The 22773-nt window shown below is 41.5% G+C and overlaps 1 protein-coding gene across 2 annotated transcripts in view; it reads left to right on the forward strand.

The window, feature by feature from the left end:
* The window catches only part of hivep2a (HIVEP zinc finger 2a), a 120419-nt gene that overhangs the window by 30701 nt on the left and 66945 nt on the right, over nt 1–22773 (forward strand). The window contains exon 3 of one of the 2 annotated variants that reach the window (XM_026142552.2): nt 29–148. The gene's annotated coding sequence lies outside the window, so the exon portion shown is untranslated. Of the gene's footprint in view, nt 1–28; nt 149–14970; nt 15338–22773 lie in introns of those variants that run through there. The other variant, XM_026142556.2, reaches the window with a different exon arrangement.

Here is a 22773-nt window from a genome sequence, read left to right on the forward strand (position 1 = left end):
CTGTAATTTATCTCCATCTCTCTCTCAGGCTGACCTCAGGCTGTTAAAGGTTTCCAGTTGAGCTTGTGGCGGGCAGAAATGTCAGAGCTGTGGATTCCAGCGGCGGGCAGAGAGGCTGCTACAGTATGTGGCGGGAGACTGCGATGCTGTAAGTGTTTCTGTCTGTGTGTGTGTGGTGATGCTTTTCTTAGGCGGTGTGAGTATGCGATGAAAGGAAGGCTGCTCGATGATCTGAGCTGAAGAATTCTAGAGAAACTGAAGGTTTCCCACCTGCCCTGTTGACTTTGGGCATATCAACACATATCAACAAGTTATTTTTGGTCTAATGACTCCACGGTTCCTGTTCTTGCCCGATAGTCAAAAACAACCAAGTGTTTACGTGTAGTTTGTCCACTTTGAGTGAGTCTCAAGGTTTGTCCTGACCTGCACTTGAGGGAAAGTGGAAACGTACAAAATAACCCCCTCTGATGACATGTGGTCACAACGAAAGAATAGACTTTGTTTGGAGAGAGTTTTGTTTAGAGAAGCAGGTTGGGTCTAGAGCAGTAGGTTGGGGAATTACTGGAAAGCAGTCAGGTGCACGTATACAAAACAATATTGAAAGATTGTTGGAAAACAGTTATTTTGTTCTGTATCTTTAAATCTTCAACTTTATGTAGAATTTGTCTTTTCTCGCCTCTTATCTCCACTGCGATCATTTTTCGTCTCTACATCTTCCCTCTGCTCCTTTCTTCCTGTTTCTCAGATGCTGCTCAGGGCCAGAAGAGTTATATTTAGCTCTGCTCTCCTCCTCCTCCTCCTCCTTTCTGCCCTCCGTTTCTGTGTTTTGCCCCTGCAAAGATGGCTTCATTAGCCATAGACCTCAGCGTGAAAACACACACACACACAGACACACACACATGCTGGGGTAGAGAAGGGGATAGAGTCTGTTACATAAGAGGCTCTCTTATATAATTTGATGCATATTTGATGCTGAATGGTGCAATGGCAATGCAGAAAGCTGTGAGCGTGTGTCTTTGTGTGTCTGTGTATGTGTGAGTGGGTGTGTACATAAGGTAAGCCAGATTTGTGCAATGTGGCCTGCCCTTGCCCTCCCTGAGTTGTTACGTCACAGGGAAAGCTAAAGGTGAACGGGCAGTCACAACTAAAAGAGTGTGTGTGTCAGTCTGTGTGTGTGTGAATCTCCAAAGTATATTACAGCTCAGTATGAAAGGACTGTTTTGATACTGAGCTGCTTATATGTTTTTTTTTTTTTTTATCAGTGTCATCTTACCAGAGTAGAGTTTGAAAGCTGGTCCTGTGACTCCTGTACTTCTCTCTCTTCTCCATTTCCTCCTCTGCCATTGATCTAAGTAGACTAAGAGGATCAATGAAGGTTAATGGCTTTCTACCTGGGTTCACCTCATCGATGCACTTCATCAGGAATGCCCCTGCTGGCTGCACACTCAGGATACAGAAAATAACGGAGGGAAGGACTGCAGACATTTCATTAGATGTCGCTGTCAAACAAGGTCAGCTTTTTTTGCTGACTTGTACTGCTTCAGGTGCTTTACTACCAAAGATTTGTCTTGAACGGTTGCTCAAGATTATTGTTCAGATTATCCTCATGAAAGGGAAACTTGAGAACTAAAACTTGACTGACTCATGAGGGACAGATCAAGAAAGGAACTGCCATAATTTAATCTAGAAGGGTCTGAGATATCTGGCCTTTTATTTTGTCCTGAAATGTCCTACATTTCCCATAATGCAGTTCAGAACTGAGGTTTACTGTCTGTGACAATTAAATGGAATCTGATGTTAAAACTGCCCCTTTCACCACATTTTTATTTGTTTCCTCAAAAGCATGAACTCACTTGCCTCATGCTGCCTTCAAGTCTTGTGGGAATTTTAATGCTTTGGAGCAGAGTTCACACGAGCAAGTTAAAAAAAGGCTACAAAATAAACAGAATGCAAAAGAAAGAAAGTCACTAATAATTGTTGATTCGGTGGATGGGTGTAAGTTCACTTTCAGGGCTTTTGATTTCCCTTTTTTGCCTGTAATATTCATGTAGAGCTCTGCTTTTTTTCTGTGACTGCAGCATTGTAATAACTGTCAGGTTGACAAATGCATGAAAGTATGACTGCTTTTCCTCTACATTGCATCAGCGTAAAACCAATGTTGTAGGTTTATTTTTCTTGGAAGTAGTGAACGCGTGTGGTTGACATGTACAGAGTTAAGAAATGGCATTAAACAGGAAATGTGGTGCAGACTGATTTATTAAGAAAGAGCAATGTTTTCCCATTAAGATCCCAGCACTGCTGCTAACATACCACAGATCAGGCCACTTAGCTATTTCATTTGACTCTATTTTCAGTTCTGTAAAGATCAGCAGCAGCAGCCAGTCAAGCTTTACACTCTAAGGTCAAAAGCCTGCCCCGCTAGAGCTCCCAGTTGAGCAAAGCTGTGGTTATACTGGCAGCTGCCAGGTGGGAATGTGTGGCATTCCCTCTTATAGGAAAAACAACAAAATAAAAACATTCCACGCCACCTTAATTAAGCTTTCCTGACATGCTTTAAGTTTTCTGGGTTGCCAGAATCTGTACTTTGGTGGTAAACAACTTGTCTTAAATTTGTATTTGTCGGGAAGTAGCCGGTGACTCGTCAGCTGGCTATGCTGCACATTTATTTGTTTCTTTCCATTCTTTCACTTCTGGGAGGAAGTAAGTCATAGTGAGTCTGGCAAACAGAAGCAGCTAAAATGGAAAAACAAACTCGTTCATAGCATCTAATCTCTACACAAAGAAAATCTATCAAATTCTGAGACAACCAGGTGCCACATAGCTCACTTGGTGTAGCGCAGGACCTGTAGGCTGAACCCTTTCCTGTATGTCAGCCTCCCACTCTCTCTCCCCCCACCTTCCTGTCTTCTCTATAATTGTTGCTATTTAAAAAAGGCAAAAGCCAAAAATAAATTCAGAAAAAACTGAGACAGAAATGTTGTGTTGGGAGAATCGACATACATGACGGAAAAGGTACAAAGGAAGTCACAAAGGCAGAAAAGAAAATTGCTGTGTTGTTGTGCGCACATTTGAAAGTGTAAAAGGTAGAAAAAAAGGAGTAATAGTAAAGTGAAAATGACGCGAGACGTATTGTTTTAGCTACGAATTTAACAACAATATGAAAGTTAACCTTTGATGCCCTTGTTCTCGCAGGTTTTGGCAATCGGGGATACTGAAGTACATGAGAAACTATTTACTTTTTTATTGTCATTTTCAAGGGACTGGGATTACTCATCAATAATTCAATTGCATTAATTTGAGTTTAATTATTATTATTTTTAATATATAGCACCAAAAAGCAACAACAGTCACCTGTGGGTGCTCTATATTGTACGGTAAGGACCCACTTTTGAGGAGTGAGATTCAAAGGATGTTCAGTTTTTGTTTGATAAAGTTTCATGGTGACTAGCTTGTTCTTTAAATGATTAATACTAAGCAAAAGTCCTACACATTGCCACTCTTCCAGTGGAACACACTAATACCAACTGCCCATGTAAATGTGTGTTGGTGTGCATCCTGGCATTCAGATATCATCCGGCAGCCAGCTAGTCGTGCTACCTGACCTAATTTCCTGCCAGTAACAGGAAGTCTGCCCTTCTGCTGACATTGGTGTAACACAGGAATCCTTCCCCTCTGTGCAGTCGCTGCCAGATAATGAGGTTGCGTAACAATTAAACTCTTCACAGTGTTGTTAATATCGATTAGCACGCTCCGTCTGACGTACAACAGACACACACAGGGGCGCTCAGTTGCCAGTCCATCAGCTGGCAGATCAATCAGAGCCTAATGAGATAAACGAGCTTACTAATTAGTTAACGAACCACTGGCTGACTGAGTGACACAAGCACACACAGAGTCAGCCTGGCAGCTTCTCCTCTTGTCAGCACAGGGGAAGAGAAGGTAAGAGTCTCTTAACAAACTACTTCTCAGTAGATTTGAATCTGTAGAAGTGTAAAAAATTTAAATACCCTCAAAGCTGAAAGTGCCATAACTTTCATGTTTTAGAAGATATCAAACTGAATCGTCTCCACTTAACTTATAATACACACATAAGACTTTTCAATACTTGTTTTTAATGGAAGTTTTTTTTAGTCCACTGTTACGTGTCTTTATCACAGTGACCACAACACAATTCTTTATACTGCAGACACATTAAAAACATAATATTAATTATGTTAATTGTTCAATCATAGTAAAAAGAAAGTACACCCTCTTTAAAATCAAAGGTTTTACATATCAGGACATAATAAAGATAATTTGGTCCTTAGCAGATCTGTTAAATATAACCTTAAATGAATTAAAGCACATATACTGTTTCATTATTTAACAGCGATTGATCCAAAATGCAGCCAAATTGGGTCATTTAAGTCTGAAAAGCACTTCCTATGCCAGTAACTGAGCTGGAAATTTACCTTATTCAAGCTTAATGCTTTCATGGTAGCATTACCTTTGGTTGTTTTTGATTACTATGCTTTTTTTTTTGGTTTTGTGATGCAGGAAGTCAGGAAGGTGGTGTGGCTCTAAATAAACAAGCTGAACATGTCACTTCTTTAGCTTGGACTGTTGCTGATAAGTGTGTCCCACCTCACAGGATCTTACTACAAAATGTTCCCCCCACATTTCCATGACAACTCACAGGTACACAATGAAACTCATGGGTAAACACACACAGATGAAACCCATCTGGAAAAGGACAAGAGCTGTTTTATAATTGCTATAAAAGGCATCGGGGAATTGGCACGATGCAGAAAAAGACTTTACTCAAATTGGACTGAAATTAACTAAGAATTGGGGAACTCATTTTAAAATTCATCTTGTCTTGGAAAGACTCCTTATTTAAAACCTTGATTACATTCCTCTTAAGACCCCACATCCGAGGGCACATGCGGTCTGATTTTTTTTTGTCTTTACATGTGAAAGTGACCTGCGTATTGAAGCCTGTCAGTTATTCTGACTCAGTCAGCCGTGATGGACAGCTCTGCCCTCCTGGTCCTGTCATGCTGCTATTTATCACAGACTTTTTATGTGACTGTGCATGTGTGTGCTTTGGCATGGTTTACTTGTGTAACACTAAACTGGATACCCCTGATGTCTCAAAGAGGCTTCTGTGAAACAAGCACATATCTGGAGCGTCCACGGGGACAGCCCGAATAATTTTAGCATCGTGGGGCAAGCCTGGGCCGGATGATGCAGAGAGACAAATAACTGAACAGACAGAAATACAAACAGACAGACAGATGGCTGTCACTAAGGTTCAGCCAAAATTGTGCAGAATATTCTGGGTGCATTTTAAAAAGAGGTTTCAGATGTTAGCCTCCTTTGACTGGTTGAAAGCCAGGTTGTCTGTGTGTTAGGGGATTCATACCAGTAGCATTTAGGCTAACTCGGGGTCATTTGTGAGAAACCATATTTGCAATTCAGGAAGCTATTCTGCAAGTGGGCAAACTCTGGCTCATTGAACTAAAGTTCCCAGACGTTAAGATGTAAAATCTTAAATCATATTGTAGATTTTTTTTTGTGTAATTACAATTCACATTATCAAAATATGTCAAAAATACACAAAGGTTACTAGCAGGAACTGGCCCGGGGGAAACTTAAACCCAGGCCATCGCAGTAGCCTTTCAGCATATCAGTGATCCCTTCATATACTATACTGGCACCTTCACACATAATTCTGGGCAGACTTTATCCAATCCTGGATTATTACAGTTACCAGATTTATGGTCCAGATTTACATGTCATTATTATTACAATTTGGGGACCTTTCAGTGAGTTGGAGCAATGGCTATTTTTTTGTAGCCAGAGCAAGATTTTCTGTTCAATCTGAAGATAAATCTCTATCACATGATGGCTGCTGGTTTCCAAATTGCATTTCTGTGAATGCTGTCCCTCCTTTGCTCACCACTGGGACCAGTTTTCCTTATTAAAATCGTATTGCTTACCTCTCTATTCTACATAGTAATGCAGATAACTGAGCGATTACTCTCACAATAATGAATACAATTAGACATTTTTTCAAGAACCTGAATTGTTACCTAAAGAATAACTGTATAAACCAGGTACAGCTCCCACGAGACTCTTAAAACATAGCAGTGGTGAGGGCTTGTTGGAAATTATGTTAAATGCCAGCAGAACTGTTAAGAATTTCAGCTATCACATTTATTCTTAGATGGGAACAGGAAACCATGTTCTTTCTAAGAAGACAGGTATTTTTTTAGAGCTACAGAAACTAATGGACGAGCTAAAGAAAGGTCTGGTCTTTTATCTGAAAATCAAGTAGTTTTACCAAATTTACTATTCTCCAACCGGTTGTTGACTGCATTGTAAGGACAAATTTGCTTGCGTAGTGATGAAGTCTTCCTTTTCATCTTTATATCTGTCATACTGTTTCCATCAAGGCACTGCGTCACAGGTGTGACCTCTGAAATGCGGGTATGTGGGGTGATTTGAGTTTTGTGTTGATTTTCTGTAATTAAAGTAAGGGATAACCTTTGTGTTTTGAGGTTTGGCTTTAATGAACAGAAGTTTGGGGTAAACACTGTGTTTTTTTGGAATCGGGCTGGATCTGCTGTGTTTTTCACCAAGGGAGGTTTATGGTAACCTTTAAGAGCTGACGTCAGTCGCTTTTGTCCGCTGTACCTGTGCAGCCGGCCACTGCTGTGTGTGTGTGTGTTTGAGACGCAGGCAACAGTCTCTTTAATGAGGGTGAACTCGAAGGGTTGTGCTTAGTCTTCATTTGCCCTGCTGGGAAGGTTGCTGGCAATGGGTACTTGTGTGTGTGCGTGTGTGTGTGTGTGTTATGCTTGGGAAGCCCCCTATACACACTGCAAGACTTCTAATAATGAATACCACCTTTTCGAGTAAGTCGAACCCCGTGTGTGTGTGTGTGTGTGTGTGTGTGTGTGTGTGTGTGTGTGTGTGTGTGTGTGTGTGAGTGTGCGCACATTGTGTCACCCCCACGGGGCGACAGGTGCCACAGGCAACATGAAACTCTGCAGACCGACATGGTGAGAGAGAGAAAGAGAGACAGTGTGAAGTGATGGAAGAAATGGGACTAAAGAGATGAGAGAAGTACTGAAGGGAGATGGAAAGGTTAGACAAAGGGAGTCAGAGCCAAAAGTATGCGGACACACACAAATGTTAATCCTATATCAAGTTAAATCACAATGGGAATTAACCTAAAGTGCTTTCCAGTCAAGAAAATAGACTGTATATGACAGATGGACATAGGAACTGTGACGTCACCTTTTAATCCTGGCTGCAGGAATTTTGATGTTATGGCAGGGCAGGAGAAAAAACATCCAACCAACCAAATCAAGTAGTCTAAAATACCTCTGTATGCCGTGGCATTGAGGTTTACTAAACTAAGAGACTTGATCCAAGCTTGAAAGGGGTGTCCACGTACTTTTGGCAGTGTATTAGAGAAGGGATTGACAAATTGACCGAGAGAGATGGATGGAAAGATAGTGAGAGGAAGGGATGGAAAGACAGGGAAGCAGAGATAGACAAATAGACATAGAGATAGTTTTCACTGCTGGAATCAGGGACAGCTGGCGTGTGTGTGTGTGTGTGTGTGTGTGTGTGTGTGTGTGTGTGTGTGTGTGTGTGTGTGTGTGTGTGTGTGTGTGTGTGTGTGTGTGTGTGTGTGTTGGCATGGCTGAGTTGCATAACACTCTACTGGGTCCCCCATGGCTTAGAGGCTAAAGTGGTGCCTCTCTCGCTCCCTCTTCCTCTGTGTTGAGCTAAGAGAGGTTTTATCTGTGTGGCATTTTTATAAAAGAAAATATTATTAACAAAATCAAAGTGAAAAACAATATTGATAATTTCTCAAATATGGAAAATCTTTGTGGAAAGAACATGTCAAATGCAACATTTAAGAATCCAAATTAAAGGTAGAAAGTATGGAGAAGACGCTCGCTCATGCGGGTCTTCCAAGTGTCGGGAAGGGAAGCACCCTGTTGTTGTGACCATGCCATATTTCCCATGGTGCTTTGCTGTGGGGAAGCTCTGCTGTGGAAAGAACAGCCCTGCATTTTCTCTGCTCTACTTCCTAAGATGCTGGCTGCTCTTTGTTGTCTATACACGTATGTATGTGTGTGTGTGTACTCCGCATGTGGGCACTTGCAGGCAGTCTTAATTGTTTGCATGCCGGTATTTGTGTGTGTGGGTGTCTGTGCACATTAATGTGTGTTAAATGCTGCTTCAGGATATCTTTCGTTTTGGTCGATGTTTAAAGCTGTGGAAAGTGGAGAAGGAGGTGAGGGCGTGCGTACAGTAGACAGCTGATGGTGTGGTAAATGATCCAAGTGAGTAATTTGCGCTGCGTACACATATTATGAGCTGTTTGCACTGCAGCTCTGACCTTTTTAGACATTACCCAAAAGACACCTTTAATTCTTCCAAAAGCCAGAAGGCACAAACACACACAATGTCCAGTACAAAATTACAGAAACGATGCAGCAGTAATCTCTGTAACTGTTAAGATCCAAATCTACCAACCCTGGGTTCTCTCCTTGCTTCCACAATCCAAAGCCAAGTGTGTTACATTGGTCATAAGTGTGAATGTGAGTGATTGGTTGTTCATCTCTATGAACCTATTTGTCTCTCTAGCCCTGTGACAAATAGGTGGCCTGTCCAGGGTTTATCCCACCTCTCAGTTCACCCAGTAAATTGAATTGGATAAGCAGAGGATGATGGATGGATGGAGTAATCCACGTACGAGCCACAAAGTTGGAAAAAAACATCAGAAGCTACAATGCTAGCTAAAAGTCACTTAATGCATCATTGGTCTGCTCACATTCCATTTGTAGTGCGTCATGCCCGTCATTCATCGACAAGCTGCTTCACTGAAAAAGACGTGTAGCCATTGATTCTTCATTGGAAGTGTGAAAACGACATGAAACAGCAGTAATCTATACGAGCGAGAGAGCGCCCTGAGCGCAACTTTATTGGAATATTGGAATTCATAAATGTGAGCATAATAGTAGTTGTAGTAGTACGGCCCTGTTTTCGGGCCTGCTCACCTTGTCGTGTTCAAACATGGAACGATGGGCAGAGAAAGCAGCAGCGTGCCCCCCACACATTCCAGAGGAGGCATCAGGGACAACGGGCATGACAGGGACTTAGTCAGACACGGAGGAAATGAAAAGCAGTAAGAGGAGGTGGGTTGAAAAGTGGCTTGCAGGGGCACAACAACTGAAGGCAGTACTCTGTGTGAGCCAATCAGATACATAGAAGGGCATGAGCTAAGCTAGCAGCGCATGAGGGCTGACACTGAGATGAACTAATCTGGCAGGATTGTGGCTTAGCTTGACCTCGTGGCCTGTCTGCACTCATGCTTTGCTCTTTTTCATTGTGGTGTCTTTGACAGTTACCATACAGCTTCCGGTTTTCCTGCACCTGAAAAACCAACACGAATTTGCGAAAAGACAAACAAATACACAAATATGTGATTGAATGTAAAATATATGTGTTAATAGCATATGGATTCAACATATGTTTGTAAATGTGGTCTAAGATAGCATTATAAATCAAAGAAACTAATAACTTGTTTGGAAATGGTGACTATTGTGGACAGACGAATAGCAACATACACGAATAATTCCACTTCAGAGCTGAGCTCTCTTTGGCTAAATCCACCCACAACTGGCTGTGGGATATCACTTGTTTGAACAACTGTTGCTGGGTTGACAACTCCCAGTTTTAGAGTTTTTGGCTGGATCCACATCATGCCTCGTCACTCATGGGAAGAAAAGGAAGTAAAGCCCTGGGATCCTGTTGGCAACAGTCAGCCTGAAACAGGCTTAAGACCGACGGATGGAGCCGAGAGGAAGAAACCCATGATAGAGAATAATTCCAAGGGAGCAAGTGAGAGATTGGAACAGAAGACATTTCAAGGGTTTATCTTGATTAACTGACCAAAGAAAACACACAGAGGAAGACACAAAGCAAAAGACAAATGCTACAATAAAACAGACAAATTAAATACTTTTTGGGAAACTGAATGCAAACCAAGACTGAGACAGAGCCTTGCTGGCAATGAGCCTGAGACGCTCCCGGCCATATTTAATCATCAAATATTAATGCAGTAAAGATGGAATACAGGAAATTAATATTCCCCATTAACAAAGAAGAAGAGTGAGCAGCGGCTTGTAATGGCCACGAAAGACAAACGGCCTCCGTCCAGAGGTTTACGTTCTGTTCTTACTTTCCCTGATTATGGGATCCAAATCAGGTCACGGTCTACATCCTATATGATAATCTGAACACTCATCTGTTCCACCTCACATTTATCATGCTCACTTCCCCTTCACTCTTTATTTTATGCTGTTTAAATGAATCATCTATTACTTCCTCAAAGTGTTTTTTCCCTTGCTGCTAAGTGCACATTGTAGCCGTGTTTCCATAACAAACTTCCCAAGATCCACCTGCCGGTCAAACGTGGACTGGACGGTCTTAAATTTAAGTTTGCGTACGTACTGGTCTTACTGGTATCTAACTGTCTTACTGACCCAGTTTCTCTTCCTTAGTTCACTCTAAAAAACACCAGTTCAAATGATAATGACGCTGATTTCAGTGACAGTTCAAGATGATGGACGGCTTAGGCAGTAAAGTCAAACGTATCCAATGGGTAGAAAATGGTCCACTTCAGCTGCCGGCTACTGAAAGTTAGAAAAAGGAACGGGCGTACTGTATTGTCACCGGGCAAGTTTTTGTTGTTTCATGTGTTTCATTTTAACCGGACTGTCTAGTTTTCAGTATCAGCCGTTTTTAACGTGTTTCCATACCTCTGAATCACCATTCACATCTTTGATGAGAGAAAAAGGTGTGGCTGTGTCGCTTTGATGACTGCTTCTACCTACTGAGTAAACAGAATATAAATCAGTGCTTTTTGGGTGACGTCAAGAATGAGTAACTGGTTCCCATGCCAGAGCATGGAGTACAAGCATTCTGAAGCAGAGTCACAGAGATATATGTTGGTGTCTTGATGCAGGAAAACTAAGTGCCCAGAGGTAGTCCTGTCATAAATCCTGAGTTTCTTTCATGACTCATGTGGGAGATTTGTGTTTTACACTTTTTTTACTTGCTAATTTGTTATCTTTTAATGCCATTTTGACACAAAGACGTGGGAGAATTGAACTACTGACTTTCCAGTACTCTACCTCTTAAGCCACAGCCACCTCACTAATATAGAGGCATAAATCAACTAGCTCTCCAGAAGACAGATTTCAGCTGGTGATGGTAATCCCTATTAGATCCATCCATCCATTCATTTTCTTAACATCTTAACTAAGACTTGTAGGAGATCTATGTCAGCTCAGCCTAGCTGTCACTAGTCGAAAGGCGGAGTACATTCTGGACTGGTCACCAGTCCCTAACAGGGCTAACACAGGGAGACAGACCACCAAACACTCTAGCATCCACACCTACAGCCAACTTGGAATCACCTAACAAACATGTCTTTGGACTGGGAGGAAACCAAAGCACCCAGAGGAAACCCACACAGGTACAGGAGCGCAGGGAAAGCATCCAAACTCCACAAAGAAAGACCCAGCTGAGCAGAAAGTTTGAATTGGTGAGTTTCTTGCTGTGAGGCAGAAGGGCAAACTGTTGCACCACAGTGCTGCCCACCTGACCACCCTACCTCTAGGAAAACACAGTAAGGACCAGACCTAGCTGGTTAGCAGAATAAAATAAGACTGAGGGGATTGTCCGGTAGTAAATGATCCGAGTTACTGTCTGGAAAAAATAAAAACAAATGGCCACATATGCTTGGGTGGCTTGTGTTTTGCATCCTTTAATGACAGTAACCCTGCATACTGAAAATGAAACATTGTGCATGTGATTTTAATGATAATAGTTTAATGTTGGCACATGAAAATGAAAAATGTGCCCAAATCTGATGTTATCACTAATTTGACTGTTGAATCTAATTTAAAATGATTCACCTCTCCACTTTAATTCTTTTTGTTTTAACTTGTTACGGGGCTGCTCCAAATATACTTCAGGACAAACACGGACAACTTAGACAGCACTTCTGCGGTGTGGCTCTTGGGGGATTATATACTGGAATAATGCATGAATGTTCCAAACTCCCACAGTGCGAACATGATGTGGCATGACAATGCTGGAAAATGAGGGGTGTCAAAGCCTGCTGGGAACTGTAGTTGTTGAATGCAAAAGGTGTTTTTTGATGAATGACATGTTCAAGTGATGCGCTTTGAGCTGTGTATCCACCCCGCTCTGACAGTTGATGCTTCTTTTTTGTTTTCCTACTCTTCCCCTGCCTTTCTGCTCCTTTTCTCTTGCTCTATCTTCTTGGCGAGTGATCCTAACAAGGCGGATTATACATTTTCAGACTGAGAGCAATCCAGATATGATCAAGTATTTATGTAAGCTGCACTCTCACTGCTCAAATACATACAGAGCTCTCTCGACTCAACAGCTGTTTCATAACCAGCAGTCGCTACTCACTGTGTGTGTGTCTCTGTGTGTTACTGTATGCATGTGTGTGCACGTTAACAAGTCTGTGTGGTGTGATAGCTGATAGTCAACAATAAAGCACTGAATTATAAATGTGCAGTTAATGCTTAGGAGAGAACAGACATCTATCTGGCCTCGTTAGAGGAAGTGTGTGTGTATGTGTGCGTGGCCATATTTTTGCGCTTTCTGTTCCTTAAATATAAAAAAAAAAAACACTAATTGTTTGCCGCTTAATTGAAATGTAACTGCTAATCCAGCAGACTATGTAACTGTATTAATTAAAAGAAAAACACTCAGCGACTTGTGCTGAGTTAAACCGAACAAGGACTATTTATAGAGAGCAGGCCAGGCTGCACGTGTGCATAATTCATAAATCTTTATGTGTGCGTATATGTGTGTGTAGCAATACATAATACATAGTGTATACATCAGTGTTAAACCAGGCGCAGGCTGCAAAGTGCTGGGATTTACAAATATACTGCACTGCGTGAGGCACATACACACATACAGCGAGCGGAGGCTAGCCCATTGTGCTTGAATAATACCAAATGCATTGAAGTTTAGTATTCCCAGTGCACACCAGCATGGATTGTGGTTCCAGTGAGACACACATATAGAGTACAGTCAGATGTTTTCTGTCTATTTACCCGTTTGTGCATGTAGATTCTTCAGTTCCTGTGTGTTTGTATCCAGTATTTGCATATGTGTTTGTGTGGGGTTTTTCAAAATCTCTTTTCACTTGTAATGTGTTCTTTTGCTTTTATGTGGATTATTATGCTTCCCGTCTTTATATTCTCACACCTCCACTTGTGCTAATTTCTAGCTCCCTATTTTTGTTCTTGGACTCCTCTGGAGTACCTTTTATACTGTGTTTTTTATGCAGGCCCTCTGTTAATTCTTTGTCTGAATCTTTGCCGTTTTAGCTCCTGTCTCTTTAAAGCCTCTCTCTCCTTAAAAGTCACATTTTTTTTCTGATTGGTTGCCCCTCACGTCTCTTCCACAAACCAAACTCAATGCTTGTGGGCTTCCTTCTCTTGCCTTTGTGGAGGTTTCAAAAACAGCCTTTATACACACTAAAAAGTGTAATAATGTATTTTCCATTGAAAGGAAGCATCCATGGCTGCTTTCTGAGTTAGACTGACTGGTTTGCGGTGTTCTGAGCTGCAACACGGGCAGCACTGGAGATGATCATATAAGGAAATTCCCTCTAGCTGACATCAACCATGCTGAAATAAAAAAAAACATTGTAAGCTGACTGTTTAAAGCAAAGTAGTTTATTTTCTGACTAAAACAAGCCTCTTTTTTCTTATCCCTTAAAGCTGTCTTTCTTCTGATTGGCTGCCTCTCATAAACAGATGGTTTGAACAGCACAGATCTCAGTGCTTGAAATTTGTAATATCACCTCTTTGTGGATTTATTCAGAGCCAAAAGTAGGAAAACAGAGTTTGAAACTGTGCATTAATGCTTTACAGGGATCACTTGTACATAGCCCACATTATTTGAAACTTTGTTTAATGTGAACATCTAAAGTTGTAACTGTATGTGTGTAACAGAAAATAAGGAAATGCTCAGTAAGGAAGCTGTAAAAGTTTGTGTGTGTCTTATTGTGTGTTATATCATGATACAGTGTGTGAGTAAATGTCTAAACATCTTGGTTTTGGTGAAAAAGAAAATGCATGCTTCAAGGGAATACTCAGTGGCTGTTGGTTGGATTAAAAAACCACAGAGGTGCACATCACTTTGGATTCTGTCAGTCTGTCTAAGTCAGGTGTGATCGATGATGCTACAGAGTGCACGAGTTACTTTTGTAAAGCAGTTATAATGACGGCAGTGGTAGTTTTTTCTTTCTTCTGATCAGTTTCACATTTTTGCGTTTATACATTGTGCTTACAGCGCAGTCTGCGCTGAGATTTTGCGAAGTCTGGCTTTTTGGAAATTAAAATGTGGCAATGATGAGAAAGTGGTCATTTGTGCCTTATTTTGCATCCTCAAAATAAGTCTTCTATATGTAGGGACAGGAAGTTGGATGAGCTGTTTGGTGTCAGATTTGATGCATCTGGTCTTCTGCGTGCACTACAGCCAGTTGCACTTTTTGTAGTTCCTTTGCTCAGAAACGTTATTCTACTGCTATAAAATTGATTTTCCGCACTAATGCTGTCATTGTTAAAAGTGCATATGCTGGCCACCCCTTTCAAGTCTAAATATAAGCGTGCATTTAAGTTGCCTTCATATACTGTGTATTACATATTACAACACACTCTTCATGTCCTTGCAAAAGTGCCATATGCGTCGGCCTGGCGCCTCCTACCCCCCTGCTGGGGCCCTCCATCTATTTCTGGCTCTGCGTCATGCCTGGGCTTTACTCCTGTGGCAAGAGGAGTGTTTCTCTAGGGCTCCCACTCTGCTGTACACACACACATATACACACACACACACACACACAGAAAACGAGCGAGCGAGAGAGAGAGAGAGAGAGAGAGAGAGAGAGAGACTCACATACACATACACCTCCCGACTGAGACACGCTCACATGCCTGCCTGGTGAACGAGTGAGCGCACTCAGATGTAAACACACACAGTGGCAGACGGACAGAGCAGCGGATGGAGGCATGGATGAATGGGTGGCTGCTGACAAACTGGACTTCATATTGGGGGTTTGAACTTGTGTGTGCATGTGAGAGAAAGTGTGTGTATGCGTGAGAGAGAGAAGGAGACGGTCGGCCGGTTGGTCGGTGTGTCTGTTTCCGTGGCGATGGAAGGAGGGAGAGCGAAAACAGAGGAATGCTTTCGGTGATAGAAAAGGAGAGCCGGCCAGGTTGGTTCAAAGTCTGTCTGTCCATATCCAGGCTTCTTCTTCCTTTCCCTGCTCTCGTCTGCTTTGCCTTGCTTTCTTTTTCAGTCAAGTGGGTGCTTTCCTGTGAGTGTGTGTGTGTTTGTGTGAGATTGTGTTTGTGTGTAGCAACCAAGCAGGGGGGATGTCCTCGTCCGCGGCTGTGAATGACAGTGTGTTGTAATATGTGTGCAAGAAGGGTGACTATGACATAAAGTAGTTCATCATAAATATCTATCTATCTATCTGCCCCCCCCCCCCCCCCCTCTCTCTCTCTCTCTCTCGTCCTCTCCCTCCCAGGATGCTGTTAATGGACACACACACATATAAACTAGACAGCTGACTGTCTCACACAGCGGTGTCAGTTCCCTCCATTAACCGAGGGGTGCCACCACAACACACACGTACACACACCTAGTGTGCTTGTCCTCTTGAGCCTTGAGCACAGTGATTTACAAGAAAACAGGCTGAACTCTGTGTGTGTGTGTGTGTGTGTGTGTGTGTGTGTGTGTGTGTGTGTGTGTGTGCGCGCGTGCGCGTGCGCGCGCCTGTGTGTGTTTGTATTTATGTTTCATGTCTCCCTCGCTGCCGCTGGGACGTCCCTTGCATAACAAGTTACTCTAGTACACACAGCACAAACACACACTTGTATACACACACTGCCATTTGTCTGTCAGAGCAAAGAGGTGCGATTACAGTGACCTTGCTCTCCCCTGTTGGAGCTTTTTTTCTCCTTCTGGTTCTTTTCTATTAATGCCATTCTTTTTCTTTTATTTTCCTCTTTCTTCCACTAATACTTCTTGACAGTGTTCACTGTCTCATTACTTATTATTTTGCTTCTTCCCTTTTGCTACTACAAGTGGCATCACAGTATAACCTTAGAATGAGTTTTATTTTCATACATGTTATTTGACCTTCTTCTTCTCTGGTTCACATCGTCGCCCTGTCTTTCTTCTCATCATCTGATTTTTGTACTTTGGAAAATATATTAAAGTATGCCTAGTCCAATTTAGCATGCCTCTTTTCCATATTTGTGTATAGGTGTGTTAAAAGGGTGGCTGCCCAAGTTAAAGTTTTGAAAAATGAGGTCAGTACGTGCACAAGTAATCCCTGGGAGGCAAAAGCTCAGTATTCAAACTGCTCTCAATGCTCAGTTTCAAATAGTTTTTTTCTGTTCTTCGCTGTGTATGACATCATAGAGAGAGGGAGGGGGGGGGGTCCCTAATATGGTCATTTCTATGTTCTATTTATGAGGGACAGCCCGTCAGAAGAAGACTTAGGCTTAAAGGAAGAGATGCTAAAACACCTTTGTTTAAGACAGTGGAACCGAGGACTTGCAGATACATACGGATTATTTTGAAGTGTGAGTCACGTAAAGTATAGAGACAAGAAAATAAGCATAACAGCTCCCATTTATGCTTTAAAAAATAGGTTTCTATTACACCATTTACATCCTACACAGTCTGAATTTAGTGACAGACAAAGACAGTTAAAAGGATGCAGTTGTGTGTCTAACTTTTTTGTTTTTTTTTCTAGAAAGACAGCCCGGTAAATACTGTAGCTGAAAAGACAAATAAAGTGACAGACAGACATAAACATGAGACGGGCTGTCAGACAGACAGAGATTGGGAACTAAGAAAGGAGACTGGCAGACAGATAGGAAGTCACTCGAAAACAGAGGCAGTCAGACGAGCTGGCAGTCAGACGGACAAGTAAACACATTGAAAAAGACAGACGGACAGACAGACAGGTAAACAAATGTACACGAGGACACACAGACAGAACGCCTGGCAGAAGAGGTTGAAAAAGAACTGTCTTGCTAACTCAGCCAAAAACAGCCAGACACTCAGACGTGCAGGCAAATTCTGAGACAGCCGTTTAGCACAAGCGATAAGGCTCCTATACAAATATGTATTTGACAGACAGTCGGACTGACTGATGGACAGAGTGACAGACAGAGCAGGCAGGCAGACCAAGAGATGATCAGTCCCTCCGGTCCTAAAGCGTAGGAAGTCTTGCCGCTCTGCCGCCAAGTGTGTTAAACCATTTTTCCATTCACAAATTCTCAGACAGTGAAGTGTGCTGCTTCTGCCCTGGTATGTGCACGTGTGTGTTTGCAGTTCACGTGTGCGTGTGTTTACGTGCATGAGCGGTGTGATGCTCCGGAGGCGGGTGAGTGGGTGAAGGCCACATTCAATTGCTTTTCTTCAGCACTGATAACACTGTTCATTTAAATGCATTTTGTTGCGAGTTGTGACTCTGAAGAGGAGAATTTTCTAAGACCTTGCTTCCCAGAAATGTGCCGTTATACAACTCAGTTTATTCACTTTAACCACATTGTTCCCCACATGAAGAGCTCACTGGGGTTATAAACTTTTAGTCATCGTATTACTGATGATGAATGCCTGTTAGTGAGGAAAGTCATATTTGTTTAAACTCATTTCCCACTAAAAACACAAATTCATATTGGAGCTGACATTTGCCCAGAGAATAGTGCAGTGTTTAAAAATTCTGAATGTTTTTGCTCTCCTTCCAGGTAGGCCTCTAATCATTTGCGTACGGTATGAAAATCATCCCGCAGAAACAGCTCGTCCACAGAGCGAATATCGAGCCTCACACACTGTGTGCTTTTATTTTTGGCCGTGTTGTGTGGCTGTTGCTTGGTAAAGTCTGTCTGGGACCGGAACTGCTTCTCTGAAAAAGATTCTGAAAAAGATTCTCTTCTCTACAGGAAATTAGGCTTTGACTAGTTTGAATGCACATACAGTGCCGGTGATGGAATCGGTAGCATGCAAAGTTAGGAAACAGCAGTTTGCAACACAGATGTCCTTAGTAACTTATGAAATGGTAATTAAAGAAATGGCAAATAGCTGAAAAAAATGTAAAATAAATCAAATTTCCAGGGTCAAGAAACAACATTCATACTCAACAACTAAAATATATTTTTATTTTATTACAGTTTGAGTTCACTCTTCCTACTGTTGACCATTACAGCTGTTGATTGTGGCACAAAGCTGAAGAGTAACTGCTAGTGAGCAACTCTGAAACACTTTTGATTAAATATTGGGGTAGCAGATCTTTACGTATAGGCAAGTGTGTGTGTGTAAAGGGGGGGGGGGGGGGGGGGTGTAAAGCTGCAATCTTCCAATGACCAGCGGGGGCGACTCATACTGATGTCTATGAGATGATTACAGTACTACTCACTGGATCTGTGACCGCAGTAAATACTTTCCTGATGAATACCTAATTTCGAGTCTTTTTTCATACAGCACTTTTTTTTGGGTAACTAATACTTCTAGTTGCAGTAATACAGAAGGTCAGGCAGTTGATGTGGATGATATAAGGCAGTGGTGTTAAACATAGGCAGTCCAGCCTACTGGACGGCTTTGGAAAATGCGACAAAGTTAATAGATTTCAAATTTCAATTTTATTTATACTATATTTTCATAAGATTTACAGCCTTTCCTATTGATAGAGCACTCCCAGGCCCTGCACACTGAAAAAAAGGGATTGCCCATTTCTTGGAGTTATGTAAGCATCTTGTGTGTATTTAACACAATTGCCTCATGCTTTAAAGTTAAGTGTAACTATATAGTGTAGAAACTACATGATATGCAGAGAGGGTATATTAAACTGTTCATGTCATGTTCAGTGAAGTAAGTCAATAATATAGCAATGTTAAATCCTGCGACACTGCTTGTGATTTTGGCTCGTGCACTTTGGATCATGGTTTGAGGAAGGCATCCATCTCATTCAAGTTGAGCAGCCGCCTCTACTTTTTTTCAGAATACCGAAAAAAAGGAAAATGGGTGGTTGTTACATTTACAAAAGTCTAACTTGTAATTTGAACAAAATAATTTCATGTTTCTATGGTGAACGTAATTAAATCATGTAGTATATGTATGAAATTCAACAACTTAATTTGATCTCATTGAGATGACATGATACAATCTAGTAAGAGTGGTTAGTTGAAATTCACAAGATCACACAACTAGAGGCAGACAACTACACACACCACGCGTATGCTGTCGCCATTTTTTGTGGTTGAACCTGTCAAGGACAAAAACGTAAAAATTGTGCATCAAGCCTTGATAAGCCATGTTAACCCTGGATTGGTGGCGTGGTCGTTAGTGCTGTTGCCCCACAGCAAGAAGCTCCTGGGTTCAAAGCCACAAGCTGGTTAGTTTGCACTGTGTTCTCTCCCACAGTGAAAAGCCATGCAGTTATTAGAGTAAGGTTAATTGGTGGAAATGGTTGTTTGTCTCTATGTGATACACTGGTGAGCTGTCTGGGGTGTACCCTGCCTCTTAACCTATCACTTTGGGGTTATGCCCCTGCAACCCAGATAAAGGGAGGAAGTTGTTGTAAATCCATTCCTTTGTTGAACAATATGTTAATATAAAGACAACATGTAGTATTTAAGTCACCAAGTAGTATTGAGCTAAAGGTTATTGAATAGTGTTGGAATAAAATGACAAAATTGTGAAGGATTAAAATATTCCAAGGGCTCAACTTACTTCATCTAAACATGTTTCAATCATGTTTTATCAACACAAAATGCACCAGTTTATTTAATATGAATAAGTTGTGTTGATTTAACATAGTTAAGTTTCTGCCAAAGCAAAACATCTGTGTGCAATCAATGTCCACTATTGAATCAAGTAAATCTAACATGCTCTTCATTTGCCATTCATACTAAACCAAAGTAATTAAGTAATACATAAAAAAAATTAAATGACAGAAAATTCACAAATTTTCTGTCTGTTTTGGGGTTTTTTTGTGAGTCCACAGAAGAAAAAGAACATTTTCTATGAATTAACAAAAATATATCATTTATGTGGCTCAAGATATAAGACAAGTTTGACATCCTGATGTAGGGCATGACTGCTAAGTCACTATGTCATTGTGTTAAGTTTCATAGTCGGCCCCCAGTGCCTGGTTTTATCGTCCTGAGACCTTGAGTCTTCATATAGCACTTTGTAATCCATTCTGCTCAACAGTGTTTTATACTTTGTTAAGCCGCATTAACTTTGTGGCGTTATGTCGTGAAATAAACCCACTGTCGTCACGAGGACATACTTTTTTTTATGTAACATATGCAATGAAATGTTAGAAGAGGTACCTTCATTTTTATATATTATTATCAGGTCCAACTAAGCTTGGAGAAATTAAAAATTTATCCCAAACGAGAGCTCAGGTGGTTAAAAAGCATCTCTTTGTGGCATTTTTTAAATTCATTCATTTTTTATTATAGTTTTATTTCAAAACCCAAGAAAAGAAAAGTTGACATCTTATTTTTCTTTCAGAGTAACATTGAGAGTAACTAAATGTAACAGAGTAACTAAATGTTTTGTTTAAAGGAACTGCATTTCCAGCCAATAAGACCAAATTAACCCCGTGAGGTCTGACCTACTTTGCCAGTCATTGGTTTGCTTGAATAATCTCAGCTTCATATGTACAGTGAAGTTAAATATATAATTTATATTTCAGGAAAACTTGCTATCAAAATAAGTTAAATGACTATAAAGACAAAAAGCATTAAGCCTTTCAGAGGTAAATAATAATGAACTTTGCTACTAAATCTGATGGTTAATGCTTCACATGATTAATTAAGAGTTACTACATTTATTATTCTGCCTTTTAATAAATATTGGGGCCCTACTTTTAATAGGTTAGCACATTGCTCAGACCTGTAACTGTGGTTTCCCCTTCAACCCCAAATCAACTGCAAAACTCATGTTTCCTTCTATTATCCTTAACACTCACTCTCTCACACACACACACATAGCAGGACAGGTGGCTGTATCACCTTGACGTCCAGTTTTACACCTCACTCTACAGTCATCTCTCTCTCTCTTGCTCTCTCTCTGCAGGTATAAGCCCCTTATACCTTCTGTGCTCCAAACACTGCCAGGACCACACACACACACACACACACACACACACACACACACACACACACACACACACACACACACACACACACACACACACACACACACACACACACGCACCCGCAGCAGGTAGTGGCAGCATATCATAGCCTCTGGTTGCCTGGCGAACAGAGCGTCATGATGGAGGGATGACAGGAAAGATGGTTGCACAGATGGAGGGAGGAAAAAGGGTTAGAGCGAAGGACAGATGAAACAGAAATAATACATGGAGGCTGGGAGGGGTGGAGGGATGTTGGTGGAGTGACAAAAGAAGGAAAATAACTACTGAGGGATTCCAGCTTGATGGAGGGAGAGATGGAAACATTGAAAGAGAGATGAGGGAAGAATAGAAGCAGAATGGAGGAATGAATGAGGTGGAGGAGTGTGTAACAGAGGTAAAAAAAAGGTGATGAAGAGTTAGCAGATGATGGAAAGAGTGATTGATTAATGGGGGAAAGGAGAGATGAAAGAGAAGATGAAGTAGTATTAAAGAAGAACTGACAGAGGATAAGACGCAGGTGGGAGAAGGTGTTGATGGAGTGAAAAGGAAACATGATGAAAAGAGTGATGTGGAGCAGAGGGCAGAGAAATGAAGGATGGGGGTTAAAAGTCCACTTAAGTGAAGAAATGATAACTGAAAGAACGAAAGCTAATGGTTGATGATGGAGATGCTTTGTCATCAAATGTTTTCTGTTGCCTAACTTATCGTTTCAATGTTCAAAAATAATTTCCCCCAGGGTTCAATAAAGTATTCTGATTCTGATTCTGATTCTGATTCTCAACTCCTCCATACTCCTTTTGTTTTCTCTCTGTTCTTGTCACCTCCCCCTGCTCTTTTCTTCTTACTTAATCTCTCCTTTGAACTCATGTTCTTTCCTTTATCTTTCTCTCCTTTTGGATCTTCCTTCTCTTGTTTCTCCCTCATCTACATTCCATTTATTTTTTGCTTTGTCCCCCTCTTTCCTTTGTCGGTTCCTTTTCTTTCCCATGCCTAGATTGCATCTCTTCAGGACTCTGCATTGTCACCTCTTTACACTAACTGTGCTGCACATTGCAGCAACATGTTCGAAAAGGCCCTCCTGACTTCCAAGGAATGGCCTTATGTTTCTGCCTCCCCTTCCTTCTCCGTCAAAACGAAAGAAAAACGATAAAGAGGCCCAGCGAGGACGTGGAAACTTAACTGTTTTCTCCCTGCCAAACTTCCCCTCTCTACCTCTCCCTCTTTCTTTCTGCTTTTCTTCCAAGGTGTTAAAGTAAGTGTGTTTGTGTGTGAGTGTGTGATGAAGGAAAAGAGCCGTGTATGTGTGTGCGGCTGGAATGTGGAGGCTCGTAAGTCACCTCTGATTTTCCACTCCCGCTGGGACACATCCCATTATCAGTTTTATATGAAACTAGGAAATTCCTCTGTGGTCTGTGTGTGTGTGTGTGTGTGTGTGTGTGTGTGTGTGTGTGTGTGTGTGTGTGTGTGCGTGCGCGCGCCTGTGTGTG

This window comes from Astatotilapia calliptera, chromosome 15, assembly GCF_964374335.1.
Source record: "Astatotilapia calliptera chromosome 15, fAstCal68.1, whole genome shotgun sequence".
Lineage (NCBI taxonomy): Eukaryota > Metazoa > Chordata > Actinopteri > Cichliformes > Cichlidae > Astatotilapia > Astatotilapia calliptera.